Here is a 14823-nt window from a genome sequence, read left to right as displayed (position 1 = left end):
ATTAATAACTAATGAATTAAAACTTATAAAAAACTTATAAAATAAAAAACACAACAAAATCAATTCGTAACCCAAACAAATCATTCAAAATCTACCTTCGTCATTAACTTGCATTCAACTCAATTCATAACCTAAACAAATCATTCAAAATCTACATTCAGCATTAACTTGCATTCATCCTACATTTATCATTCCTAACCCAAATTAAAAAATCCTGCATTCATCATTCCTAACCTAAATACAAAAAAAAATAAAAATAAAAAATTCTTCATTAACTTACATTCATCCAAAATGCAAAAAATAAAAAATAAAAAATCATTAACTTACATTTATCCAAAACCAAAATGCAATTAAAAAAAAATTTGTTGCCAAACTTCATTCAATTCAAGGCCATGAAATAAAATAAAAACATTTCTAAAATATCAAACTTCATCACGAATCATCCAATCCAACTTTCAGAGAAGATAGAGTGAGTGAGTTTGATTAGGGTTTTTTTTTTTTTTTTTTTGAACGATCATATTTGAAGAAAAAAAAAAGGGGTTTTTTTGAACGGTCAGATTAAAAAAAAAAAAAAAAAAAAAAAAAAGAGTTTTATGCAGGCGAGTTAGGCGGGTGCGGGTCAAACCCGCAACCCGAAAATTAGATAAAACCCAAACCGCACCCTACCCTAATGTGTTTGCGAAACCGCCCATACATGTGCGATTCGGATCAGGTATGGCGGTTTGGACGGGTCGGATGACCCTATGCCCAGCCCTAATAAGTACTAACATTTAAATTCATCAAAATGAAATTAGTCTCTCAATTACTCCTATAAACATTTCAAATTTTGAAAAAGCTCAAGAGTGAGGAAGGCTTCAATGCCACAAGTGATTTAACTTTCGTTGAAAACACTATTGGGCGAAGATTTTTCGATCTGATCTCTTATTTGAAGAAAGTGAGGAGCATTTTTTTTATATATATATTTGTTGAATTTTATGATGGGCATGAATCTAAAATTCTAATCTCCAAAGTAAATTAATTTATTCGAAGTCAGCTTGTTTGGAATCAACTGTTTTTACATAAATTAACTATAATTTTATTTTGAAATTTATTAATTTTCTGAGCTCGACGCAATAAAATTATATATATAAATAAATTATTCCAGTTCAACTTTATTAATATTCATTTCAGATTGGTATGAAAGATAAACCAATCAAATTTGACTATATTTTTAGAACTTCTTAAATTTTCATATCATGTTTGAAACCAACTACTCACTTGATCCAACTTGAATGCAATCCTAATGCTAGTACCTCATGTAATTTTATTTACACATCATCATTTCTCTTAGTTCACACCATTATCTATATTTTTTTTTAACTTCCATTGTATCCCTCAAGCAAATTACCATTATGAACAAAATCCTAAAATGTAATCTCTCAGTTCACAGCATTACACATCACTAGTCACTGCCAAAACCCCCTCCCTCCTCTGCCACCCCCAACTTAGTTGTTACTTTATCACCCTGCAACCACCAACATTGCAACTTCATCGCTAGCGAGCCACCACCCTCACAGCTCCTGCATTCCTGAGATATATAACCCCTCATAGTTCCATACTTGTTCGACACACAACATGTGACGACCTCGCCATGTATAATATTTGGCATTTAATTAATTCAGGAGATTCAGATTTTACTTAGTCATTATTCTGATTTAATTTGGAAGTTACGAGAATTATTCAGTCTGATTCGTATATGATTTGATCAAGGAATTATTTTGAAATTAGAAATTGAAAGCCTAAATGGCTAAAGAATGTGAAATTGACGACTTGAATTGGTTCAGTTTTGAGTATTAGACCATATGTGAGTTTAATTAAATATTTGATTCAATTTGGTAAAATTAAGATTTGATCAATTGGGTCTGAATTGAAGTTAATTAAGTTATGAGGATTGGGAATTAAGATTATTATGAATTAAATTTATTTATGAAGTGTTCAATTTGAGTATGTAAGTTATTGACGGAGATTTTGAGTTTGATCTGAAATTGAGGGTCTTAAAGATTTGGAAAATCAAAATTGATGATGATAATAAGTTAATTTGATATTTTGAGGCTCTTTGAGAGTTCGATTTAAGATCTGATTCAAATTGATAAATGTAAAAATAATCAGTTAGGCTCTAATGGAAGTCAATTTGACTAATTAAATTATGTGAGATTTGTGATTAGTTATGATTAATTTAATTATGTGCTAATCAAGATTTATTAAGATTAATTGTTGCTTAATTAAATTAATCTTAAACATAAATTGAACTATGGAAAAATCTAGAATTGAGGATGTATGGGGGTGTAGGTGTATCGAGCAATTTTGTGGATGTGCTAAGAATTATATGTGTGTGTATATGTTAAGAGTTAAAGAGTTGAAGTCATTGTTGCTTTGGGGAAAACAACACACACACACACGCACACACACATACACACAGAGCTGCTGGAACAAAAAGAGAAGAAGAGAATTGAGCTCAAAGAAGAACCCAAGAAGGAAAGTATAGAAATGAAGGGAAAATTGAGGAAATCATCAAGGAACTCATCAATTGAATAACTTTAGGTAAGATTTCTCCATCTTTTTCATGTTTTGATCTTGTTTTGCATGGATTCACATGCTAGGACTTTTATTTTGGGTTTTTGTAGAGAAGTTCATGGAATTTTGCAATCTAGGGTTTGAGATTGATGAGCTTATGCATCTATCTTGTGTTTCATCCTTGTATTCATGCCTTTTTCATGATTTTATGAGAGAAATCATGTATCAATCTTGTCTTGTAAGATCAATTGCATGTGTATTTGAAGATTCAAGAAAGTTTCATCATATTTAAAATAGCAAATAAGAAATTTTGAAAATTTGTTTTTCTTTTGAATCTTGAATAAAACTTTCAATTGATGTTATCTAGCATGTTCTTAGAACCTTATGACTCATTTTATAAAAGGAATTTGAAGTTTGTTGATGATTTTTAAAGATGAGTTTTCATGTTAAATTTACGAATCAGAAAACTTGGAGATTGTTTTGAATCTTGAATTATTCTCTCAAATGAATCTATTTTACTTATTTTTGGAGCTTTGGAACTTTATTGAGGTTGGTTAATTTGAGTTTGAGAAGATTATTTTGCAGATGAGTTTTATATTCAAATTTACGAAGCAAAATCATTCAATTAGGCTTGATTCATGGATTAAGTTTTCAATTGATCATGTTTTTCATGTTTTCTTACATATGGGACCCCTCAGGACATCTAGAACTTGCATTTTAGCACTCTAAGAGCATGTTAGCAATGTTTTGAGCTAGGTGTAAGGTTGAAGTTAGGTTTAAGCCATTTGTTGCATCGTTTATGTTCTAAGTCTTAAAGTACATGTTATGTGTGATATGTAGGTCTTGCAACGAGCGTTGAGCCGACTGTTTAGAGGTTTTCACATCTTTTTTTCTTTTAAGGTAGGGATTTCTAGTTCTCTTTCAATACTTTTATTTATGGATAGATTTGTGGTATTTTCCTTATACCAAATTTATCTTTTATGCATTTTATGATAAGTCATGAGATTAGGGGTTTGGGTTTGATGTTCTGGGGTTTACCTTTTTGGGTTGGGTTATGATTTTGGGTGAATGATGAATAGAAAAGTTGGAATAAAAAAAATATTTTAGTGAAAAGCTTCAATTTTTCCAAAACCCTAGTTTGGCTCATAAAGATGGTTAATGATTTTGCATAAATTTAAAGTGGCTTCATAAAGTTGAGGTATTAAATTGCACATATCCATGTTTAATTGAATTTCAAAAATGTTTGAAAAAATCCATGTAACAAAATAGCGAGTGAACTCCTGTTGTTGATATTGGAAGTTGTGCTATGAAATAAGATTGAGTTTGGGGATTTTAAATTTGTGAATTGTATTAATGATATGAGATTTGTGATAAAATGATAAAATGGAGATTTAAGAAATGCATTGAGTTATGCTGAGTTGTGTTGTATTGAGTTGAGTTGTGTTGTAAATGGTACCCACGCGGGGACTCAAGGTGCCTAATTGCCCTGTTTGAGTTTATTGCCAGACGAATGTGGAAAAATATTTTTGGGCTTCCACTGGTCCTGTCGTATAATAGTCGGCAAAAGTGAAAAAATGGATAATTTTGGGTTCTCATGTCCTGCTGTATAATAGTCGGTAAATGTGGGGGATTGTATTAAATGTTTTCGGGTGCCCACGTCCTGTTGTATAATAGTCAGTAAATGTGGGGATTGTATTAAATGTTTTTAGATGCTCACGTCCTGTCGTGTAATAGTCGGTAAATGTTAGGATTGTATAAAATATTTTTGGGTGCCCATTATCTCACGCCATATCAAGCTAGCAAAAGGTGGAAGATGTTGTGAGTTAGGTGCCCACTATCCCACCATATCAAGCCGGCAAAATTTGGAACGTATTGAGAAATGTGTTGAGTCGGAGATAATGTGTATGACTCATAATGAACTTATGAAATTACAATGTGTTGTGTGATTTTGTATAGAGGAGAAATGAATATAGAAATTATTTGAAAAAAATGAAAAATGCAATGGTAATAGGGTAAGGGGTTGATGATGACGAACTAATCGGGTTGTTTTGTGACCATAAGTGAAGATTGTGAGTTTTATTTTGTGAATAATACTAATATCAATTTAAGTTAAGGATTTTGGATTTATGGTAACTGTGGTATAATTGGGTTGGAAGTTTAAGTAAAAAGGAAGAATCTTTTGTGAATTTGTGAAGAATGATTTTATGAGGAGTGGATCCTCTAATCTTATAAATGATGAGTCTTCTTAAAAATCCTAAATTCAAAATTTTGGTCTAAAGTGGGTTTTCAAATAGGTTGAGGATTTATTTCATAAATTGAAAACAAATATTTATTTGGAAAAGGGATTTGAAATCAATTGTAAATATTTGAGAAATTAAATTGGAAGGGGTTTATATCCTTGGTTTAAGTTGAATTACTAGTGATGATAGAAATGTTGATGTCATGTAACAGATAGATAAGTGAAAATCGAGTGTACGACGGTTGTCTTTGAATATAAGGGGAACTTGGACTTTAAGGTTATAGGGTTATAATATTTTTGAATTGTAAAATGGAAATGAAATGTAGAATGTTTTGGAATTGGATTAATAAATTTAAAAGGATGTTGTTTCTTAAGTATACTTGTTTTCAAAGAAGACTTATGATTTTTCTAATCATGAAAGATAATATTTATGGCAGAAAGTTTCCTTAAATGTTCAAATAAATTTTGAGAAAATGATACTTTACTTATAATATTTTGGGCATTGTAGACACGCCCGAACGTCCCGAAAAAAATCCCGTTTTGTTCATTGGGCTCACTACAGCTTGGACTCAATGTCACGGTTCTTAATCTGATCTCGCAAAGTGCAATACGAGATTGATAAATCACCAAAGAGTCCAAATCCGGCAAATCGTTTTGAAAAACTAATTTTTAGAAAGAAGTGCCAAACATGGACTGCTTTGCCAGATACAGAGTTGCCACCTAAATATTTTATTTTTGGGGAATTTAGGAAACCCTGACTCGTGCCTAAGGCCACGTGTCTGTCATCACCAAAGTTGCCTCGGCTCGAAAACTTGGGTACAATTGGGGAAGGTCATGCAATGAGCACCCTCGCTCGCCCGATCAAATATCGGCCTTTACTAAACATGATATCTTGTTTTTGAAAACACATGCGTTCTTATTCCGGTTTATTAGCCTAGAATTACTACGTGATGCACACAGCATACAAATATAGACTGGATCGTCTAAGTTAGAACAAAACATCTCATGTTTGTTTTTTTGAAAGCGGTTTGCTACTCGCAAGTAGGCTAAAATACGGATTTTGCCACCGTCAAGTGAGCTTAGAAAACATGGTGATTTGCCACTCTCAAGTGGGCTTAAAACTCGCAATCGATGAATTGTTCCAATTTAAATAATCCAACCTTCACCCACAGGCATTCAGGCAGGTATATCACATAAGCGGTTAGCCTCATGGCAAGCATGCTATCATGGCAGTCACTCACACACATGCAAGGATGCTAAAGTATAAACACTCATCGAGTACTCCAAGCCAAAACAAAAACTAGTTAGTAATCAATGCATGATCCTAGTTCATGTTAAGATGGCTAATGCAACACATGCAAAATGCAACTAAGATAGGCTCGGCTATTCTAACATGGCATATGAGATGCTACAGATAACATGTATTCAACTTGGAATTGAAATACAATGCAGTTAGTATGATGCGCTGAGCCCGGTGCATGCAAGACAGATGAATGGATGCAAACATGCGAGCATAAGGATGCTAATTGAAACATGCCCTAAGACTAACCATCATAAGCTGGTAAATAAAAGGGAGAAAGACGTGGGGTTGGAAGACATGCATCACACACACGCACACTTATTACAAAATTCGCCCTATCGACGGAGGGTCCGAATAAATAGTACAGAACCAACTAGCTAATCTAAGCTACTCTAATTAAACTAGTTATTGCACAACAAAATGAATAACAACTTACAGCTAAATATTACACAACATAACTAGTTAACAAATCAACTAAATTAGCAATTAAATAAGCATGCAAACTATGTGAAGTAGGCTGCCTCAGCTCTGCCTCAGATGATGAAGGATGCATACATGCTCGAATTGCCTTGCTCGGAAATCCCTCGCGACACCCCGACTTGCCTTTGTTTGCAATTGATCTCAGAAACTTGCACAAAGCTCCAGAGAGATGAGACTCCACCCTGGGAATCTGTGGGAAGGCTGCCGACCAGCTTATAGGCATAGGAGACCAACTACCGACCACCTTTTGTGGTGGAAACCAAAAAAAGTGGTCGGCCTGCCAGTAAATCTGGTCGGCCGACCAGTTTCCTCTCCTGGTTTCTGGTTTTCTGCAACAAAGGGAAAGAGAGGGGCACAGCAAAGTATTTGCAACACATGTGTGCACGACCACTCTCCTCATCATTGCATAAGCTCAAGGGAGTGTAGTCCTCGACCCTCAGGCCACCAGTCAGGCATTTCGATGCATGATGGCCGAGGAGCCGAATTGCACGACTCAATGTGAAATGAATGCACATACAAGCACCTAAAGCCAACAACTCCATCATGGGTAATCAAGAATGTCGGCAACCGGGAATCGAGGCACGTTTCGTCACTTTGAGTACGAGACGTCCTTCGTTTCCCGTGTTTGGACTAACTCCTATCCCAAACACAATGCAACAAGCATGGCATGCACAAATACAACTCTAGCATGTAATCCTAATGCAATGCAACTAAGTGATGCAAACATGTAAAGGATAACATGCAAACATGCAACTAGCATACACAATGCTATGAACTAACAATGGCATACTCAATGCACATGACACTTAGCATACACAATGCACGTAGAAACTAGCATACACAATAAGATAAACTAGGCATGCACAATGCAATGATCAATCATGAGACAACATGGCATACTCAATGCTATGAACTACAATGGCATACTCAATGCTATGAACTACAATGGCATACTCAATGCAAAATGGACTTAAACAAAATGGATGGGCCTCAGCCACACCCAAATCAGTGGCCAATGGGATGAAATGAAGGCACAAAATACAAAGCATGCATGCACAATGCATTGGCCAATATAAGAGGCCCAAGAGTACAACTCTCAAAAGTGCTCAAAGAGTGACAAATGTGCAAGTGTAAAGACACAAAGTGCACTGAAATTAAGTAAGAAATGATGCCAAATCATTCAAACAAAGCAAGTAGAGCATGCACGGGTCCTAAGGCATGAGAGCTATCAAAGAGGACTACACATGAGGCATGCAATACATGGCAAATATGCATGAACTAAGCATGGACAGAGTTGCAATAGGTCATAACAAAGACCAAAATGTGCTAAGATGAGGGCCCAAAGTCCTAGGCATGCAAGCATACACACTAAGGCATGAACTAGGCAACAATGCATAACCATCAAAGACATTCAAAACATGATGAAGTGAGAACATGGCAAGTCTATATGTTCTGAAATGTGATGTTAAGTGATGTCAAATCAAGTACACAACACAAATAAAGCATGCAATGGTGCTCAAAGCTTGAGGCAAACAAGAGCATTTACACTACAGGTATACAAAACATGAAGCATGTGATTAAGGAAACCAAAAATAGTCCTAGTACATGTTAATATGAGACTAAAACATGTATGGATGGAAGCCAAAATGTGCTAGCATGAGGGGCATGAGGCATAATGCATACAAGGCAAATAAGGTGGATTACACTACACCTATTAGGACCAAGCATGGGATGACTCCACCAACAAAAATCAAAGTTATATAATGGCAAAATAACCCCAAATAAGCACTAAAATGATGGCTCGCAAGCAAAGGCATAAATGCATACACAATGGCTCATGTTAAGGCATAAAGGGGGAATCCTCCAACGCATTGATTGAGTGACAAATGCAAGTGTACGGCCATGAAACATGGACTAAAATAATATAACTAATGATGTCAAATCATTGAAATGAGCCAAGTAATGCATGCTAGTGGACCCGATGCACAAAACAAACAAGTTAGGTTGAACCAAAGCTATACAAAGAAAGTCATGGATGACCAAGACAACCAAAATCAGACCTTAAACATGAAAAAAACATGAACAAAGTCTTCTTGAAGTCAAGCCAAAAGCATGCTAAAAAGACATGTGCCAACATGATGCATGTTAGGCTATTTCATGGGATTGCATGGCAAGTGCATGGAGCATGCAAAGGCCAACCAAACCAAACCAAAACAGAATCATGACATAGTAAAACATCACCAAAAACATGCTGAAATGGGAAGAAAATAAGCTAGAATGACATGTCAAGGCATGAAGCATATAAAGCTAGTTTAAGGGATTTACACTACAAGTGTACATGGAAAGCATCTTTCAACCAAGAGGCCTCAAAACAGAGCTAAGGCAGCCCAAAATATGAACAAAATCAATTTGGATCATGGCCAAAATATGCTAGAATAGAGGGCCAAAACAACATGCATTCTAAGCTAGTAAACATGATTTACACTACAAGCATATGAAGCATGTGAGAGGCTACCAAACCAGCCAAAAATAGAGTCATGGCATGCCAAATGATGACCAAAAACCCACTGAAATATGATCAATACATGCAAGAATGACATGTCACTTTGATAAGCCACAAAAGGGATTACTCTACACATGCAAGAGACAAACACAAGGTGACCAAACTAGCCATAGACAGAGTCTAGGCAGGTCCTAAAAGTCACCAAAAAGGGCCTGAACCAAGCCTTGGAAGTATGAAAGTATGTGCTCCTTTGAAAGGCCAAAAATGCAAACAAACAAGGCCAAAAGAGAGAGGGTCTCCCCTCTCTGATTTAGGCCCTCAAAATTGCATGCCAACCACTAAAAATCCGCTGGATTTCAGTGGCTAAAAGGCCAAGCAAAGATCAACAAAAAGGTCTCATGGCATGGCACAAAACAAGGCTAAATAGAGCATGCAAGAGGGTAGATGTCACGACCCGAACCCGCCCCCATGGGTTAAGGACGTAACCGGCCAGTAATCCTAAGATTACCTACGGCTCAGACCAAAACAGACTTAACACATCAGAGTAAAGGGGCCAAACGGGAAGCAAAATTTAAAACTTTGTCCATAGAGCCGTGCTTATATGCACATCATAACATTCCATACCAACTCATGTTAATAACTCACGTCAGAAATGTAGTAGCATAAAATTCTATACAGACAGGATCGTCCAACTAAGTCAACCCATGAAACTATATACAGACATAATCAAAAACTTCGCCACCATGACAAGATATAAATACATAACGGAAGGGCGAAGACGGGTCTCGTGCGTGAGACGCAAGGGCTGACTCTCCAAAAACCTCTGTTGTTCCTCACAGACTTCACTGGGGCTGGGTTTGGACTTCTCCGGGCTCACCTACAAACACATGAATGAGCGTGAGCGATAGCCCAGTGAATAATATCAAATACAGAAATTACGTAAACAATGTAGAACAACAGGTTCCAAACGGCCTTAGGCCCAATTCCTATTTCTACTTAACAGATATATAAGTATACGAAATTCAAATCAAGTGACTGTAGTTCCAACCATTCTGGCCTTTGGCCCACTCAGATTTCCATTCATGTCAAAACGGCCTTCGGCCCATTCATTTATGTCAAAACGGCCTTCGGCCCATTTATTTCTGTCAAAACGGCCTTCGGCCCATTCATTTCTGTCAAAACGGCCTTCGGCCCATTCATTCATGTCAAAACGGCTTTCGGCCTACTCATTCATGTCAAAACGGCTTTCGGCCTACTCATTCATGTCAAAACGGCCTTTGGCCCACTCACATGTGTCAAAACGACCTTTGGTCCATTCATTTACATCAGGACGACCTTTGGTCCATTCATTTATATCAGGACGACCTTTGGTCCATTCATTTACATCAGGACGACCTTTGGTCCATTCATTCACATCAAAACGACCTTTGGTCCATTCATTCACATCAAAACGACCTTTGGTCCAATCATTCATTTCAAAACGACCTTTGGTCCAATCATTCATTTCAAAACGACCTTTGGTCCATTCATTCATCCATATCAGACTTACGTCCACAAACCCAATTAGCAATTCATAAAGCTTAAAAGGGAGTAAAAAATTGGACATTCGCAAGCATTCAGATATTGATATTACTCACAGTGATTGGCTTGTGGATTCGCCCTGGAGCTTGACCCTACACATTCCATGAACACAAAAAGGGTCATTAACAATTCAATCCGTTCCTTAATTCACATATTCCTCTTTTAGGCTTTATTCTTATCTCATTAGCTCATTTACAATGCTTAACATAAGCCTAAGAATGCTTGCAAGTGAAAGAGAACGGAAAACAGAACACAAAATGCAAAAACAGGATTTCAGAAAATAGGGTCCCCGCTCGAGCGTGGACTTCCCCCGCTCGAGCGGACCCTTAGGTCTGCAAAAGTACTGGTTGCCTTCAATTCCAGCTCGAGCGTGAACTCGGCCGCTCGAGCGGACTGCCTGTCTACATAGCTCCCCGCTCGAGCGTCAACTTCCCCGCTCGAGCGGGAACCATGTCTGCAGAAAATGCTGGGAGCTCGATTTCTCCGCTCGAGCGGACATCAAAATTCTGGGTTTTCCAGATTGTGTTCTTGAGCTCCCTTCAACATTCAAACCGTCATTCCATGCTTTTGGTGGCTCCAATTTCACATATACTTGCACTAACATGGTATAAACACCAAAATACATCTTCATGGAGCCCAATTTCATAAATCAAATACATGCATGGCTCAATTTAATTCAAGCTCAATTCTATCATACACATTCATGCATTCCAAAGCTCCTATCTTTAATTATTCAACATGCATGCTAATCTTGACTTCATTTTCATTCCAAATAATGCAAATGGTGCTCATTCTCATGGAGCTCAACAAAAACATGCTTGCATGTAAGATTTAACACCTTTATTTCCATGTTTAACTCAATACATGCTAGATTATACATTTTCATGGCAATTCTATGCATGCATGTGCATATAAACTTCAATTTCATCATACTCAACACCATTCATGTTCTTGATCAGATATCCTCTGCGAATTCACATTATTACATACACAAATTCATGAATTAGGTGTTGATCACTCACCTAGGAGCTTCAATCTTCACAACTATAGTTAATTCTTGAGCTAGCCTTCAAGACTCCAAAGCTTCAAGAGCAAACTTAGATGATTTCCCCCTTTCTCTCTCAATTTCGGGTCTCTCACTCTCTCTAGAGAGTTTAATCAGCCAAAGCCACATAAGGGAAGGAATTGAGGGTGTAGTGCCCTTTTACATCAAACCCCACTATTCCAAAATAATAATAATAAACAATTGGGCACTAAATTATCAATTTAATCAACTTAATCTGACCCGAATCAATTTCTAATTAAATTTCACCGTAGGCTCTAAAAATTATGCCGACCACAATGGCGTAATCAATTTCGGGTTCTGCGGCCGATAAGGCCTCCAATTTAATTTCCGAAGTGGTAAAATCAAACAGATATTCCTACGGTGAACAGATAGAAATTCAAAACCACATATTTTCACATAATGGCATACAAAACCATAACAAACACATAATCACATCTTATTAAGGACCAATTAACATATTACGGGACAGGGGTATTACAGTAGATGACCCTCAATACCAAAAGAACCTTAAACAAACATGAAAAACACTTAAATATGAAGCTTTTTTCAGTTGACAACAAAGCCTAAATATGCATGCAAGTATGGCTAAGAGAATGAGCAAGATAGAGCTTAAAAAGAGGGAAAAGGAGTTATCCTTGAAGCTCAGCAAAACCAGCAACTTTTGGGACCAAAAGCCAACCCTTCAACCTCTGAAAATACCCTCCAAGAACCTCAGATCAATGGTGGAAGTGTGTGGTTATGAGGTGTAGTGCAATAGGTCAAGAACAATGCACACTTTGAGCTAAAATAGAGAGATATAGAGGGAGATATATATTTTTGCCTTAGACAAATTTCTGAGCCTCAGACAAGAGAGGGAGCCTTTTCTCTTATAGAGCAACACGCACCAAGCTTGTTGAAGAAGTTTGAAGCTAGATGCAACGTGTATGGAGGATGCAATCTATGCACTCCAGCTGGCACAGCTGGCATCCACAACACCTATAGAATATGCAGGAAGGCCACCGACCAATTAAAGTGGTCGGCCCACCACTTTTACTGGTCGACCGACCACTTTTCATGAGAAAGTGGTCGGCCAGTCACTTTTTCTGGTCGGCCGGAAAAAAAAGTGGTCTCCAAGAGTAATTGGTGGTCTCCACACTGAAAGAAAGCCAGTGCTGTGGTGAGAGACCAGCAAATGTGGCCCAAAGACTAAGGAGACCAGTTTCCTAACCAGAAAATCGCTGGCAGGGAGAAAAGTAGTCTCCAGGGATAAAAGCTGGTTTCCAAGGATAATTGGTGGTCTCCACACTGAAAGAAAGCCAGTGGTGTGGTGGAAAACCAACAAATGTGGCCCAAAGACCAAGGAGACCAGTTTCCCGACCAGAAAATCGGCTAGCAGGGAGAAAAATGGTCTCCAAGGATAAAAGCTAGTTTCCAGGGGTAATTGGTGGTCTCCACACTAAAAGAAAACTAGTGGTGTGGTGGGAGACCAGCAAATGTGGCCCAAAGACCAAAGAGACCAATTTCCCGACCAGAAAACCGGCTGGCGGGGAGAAAAGTGGTCTCCAAGGAGAAAAAGCGGTCTCCAAGGAGAAAAAGCTGGTTTTCAAGGAGAAAAAGTGGTCTCCCACCCTTGTACCATTTCCCAAACAAGGAAAGCAAGGTTTGTACCCAAGACAAACCAAAACAGATGCAAAACGAGAGTTCGAGAGGCAAGACGCACTATCGGGGGCCTCGAAAACTGGCTGTTAAGCACAAAAAGTGGCCTATGACCACAAAAGTGGTCTCCCGGACCACAGTGTCCCTCTAGACAGAGGAAACAAGATGTGTTCCAAAAAACGTGCCAAACAGAGAATGTTAAGTGGTCCCAAACCGAGGTGCCTGGCCGACGGCTCCGAAAATCGAAAACTAGTCTCCAAACAGGAACAGTGGCCTATGACTACGAAAAGTAGTCTACGACCACTGAGAGATGGTCTACCAGACCTCTCCCTCCCTCCGAGAAGAGAAAACAAGACTTAGTCCGCAGACCGAGTCAAAGTACAAAGAGTCCCGAGGTCCGGAGGTGAGGCTCTCAACCAAGAACTCCGAAACCTCGAAACGAGCACAACATGCGCAATCATCGAGCGCTCAATCGGTGACGTCCGAGTCTTAAAGTCGGTCAAAAATGGGGTGTCTACAGGCATACAAAGCATTACCTTACTATATAGTATAACCCTGCATGCATGATCATTTCTGCCTATGTGTTAGTTATTGTTTTAGAACTATGAGATTCCTACTGAATATTAGTGCTCATCCCACGTTGATTAACTTCACAGGTAACTAAAGATTTCAAATATCGGGACATGAAATTTCTTTCTTGTGCAGTCTTATGATTTTATTTTGAGGTTGTAAAATATACTTGTAGTTCAGAGATCAGTATTTTTTTTTCCTTGTATGTAATATGGATGTAAGCCTCAGGGCATTTATTTTATTTGTATGTAAATGACACTGTTGTGTAAAGAGATGGAACATGTATATTTATTTATTCATTAATTCATCAAAAGATAAATTGTCGTTTGTAAAGGGACTTAATTAATGAATATTTGTACTGTTATTCGAGTAATAAAAAAAGGGGCATTACACAACCCCTCAACTCTTCAGCCTCGCAATGTACCACCTCCTACAACCCCAACTCGTAGCCTGTGCGCACACGAGAAAGAGAAATAAAGATATTAATTCATGAAGTTGAATGTAATAGTGACTGAAAGAGTTGATGGGCTGCGAAGGAAACTGAGAGGGACAACAATAGTAGAATAGGGTGACAAAGATGATGGAGGCAGTGACAGTGGGTGGTGACTAGGGCTAGGGTTAAGATTTGAAATAGGAAATGATGAGAGTCGCTTGGTATTATTTCAAAAATAATTTTGGGAATTAAGAAAAAAAAATTAATAAATTCAAATTGTGAGTGATATGAACCAAGTAAGTGGTGTGTATTAAAACAATTAATGATGTCTGAATAGAATTTTTCCAGTACTTCTTCATTATAGAAGTATAAGAAGACAAAGATACCCCTATGTAAAAGTATATGATATCAAAATTTTGGATATGACATTAACAGCATGAAATTTCAAATTTTAAATGTAATT

The 14823-nt window shown here is 37.5% G+C and overlaps 1 long non-coding RNA gene across 1 annotated transcript; it reads left to right on the top strand.

The window, feature by feature from the left end:
* The first annotated feature begins 2432 nt into the window (after positions 1–2432).
* On the top strand, positions 2433–14240 carry LOC114303565 (uncharacterized). Its single transcript, XR_014337882.1, has 3 exons — positions 2433–2580; positions 3394–3453; positions 14014–14240. It is a non-coding gene; the product is annotated as an uncharacterized LOC114303565 (long non-coding RNA).
* The last annotated feature ends 583 nt before the right edge of the window (positions 14241–14823 follow it).

The sequence above is a fragment of the Camellia sinensis genome, chromosome 8 (genome assembly GCF_055761805.1).
Source record: "Camellia sinensis isolate YWXY chromosome 8, ASM5576180v1, whole genome shotgun sequence".
Lineage (NCBI taxonomy): Eukaryota > Viridiplantae > Streptophyta > Magnoliopsida > Ericales > Theaceae > Camellia > Camellia sinensis.
This window is presented reverse-complemented; position numbering and strand designations above follow the sequence as displayed.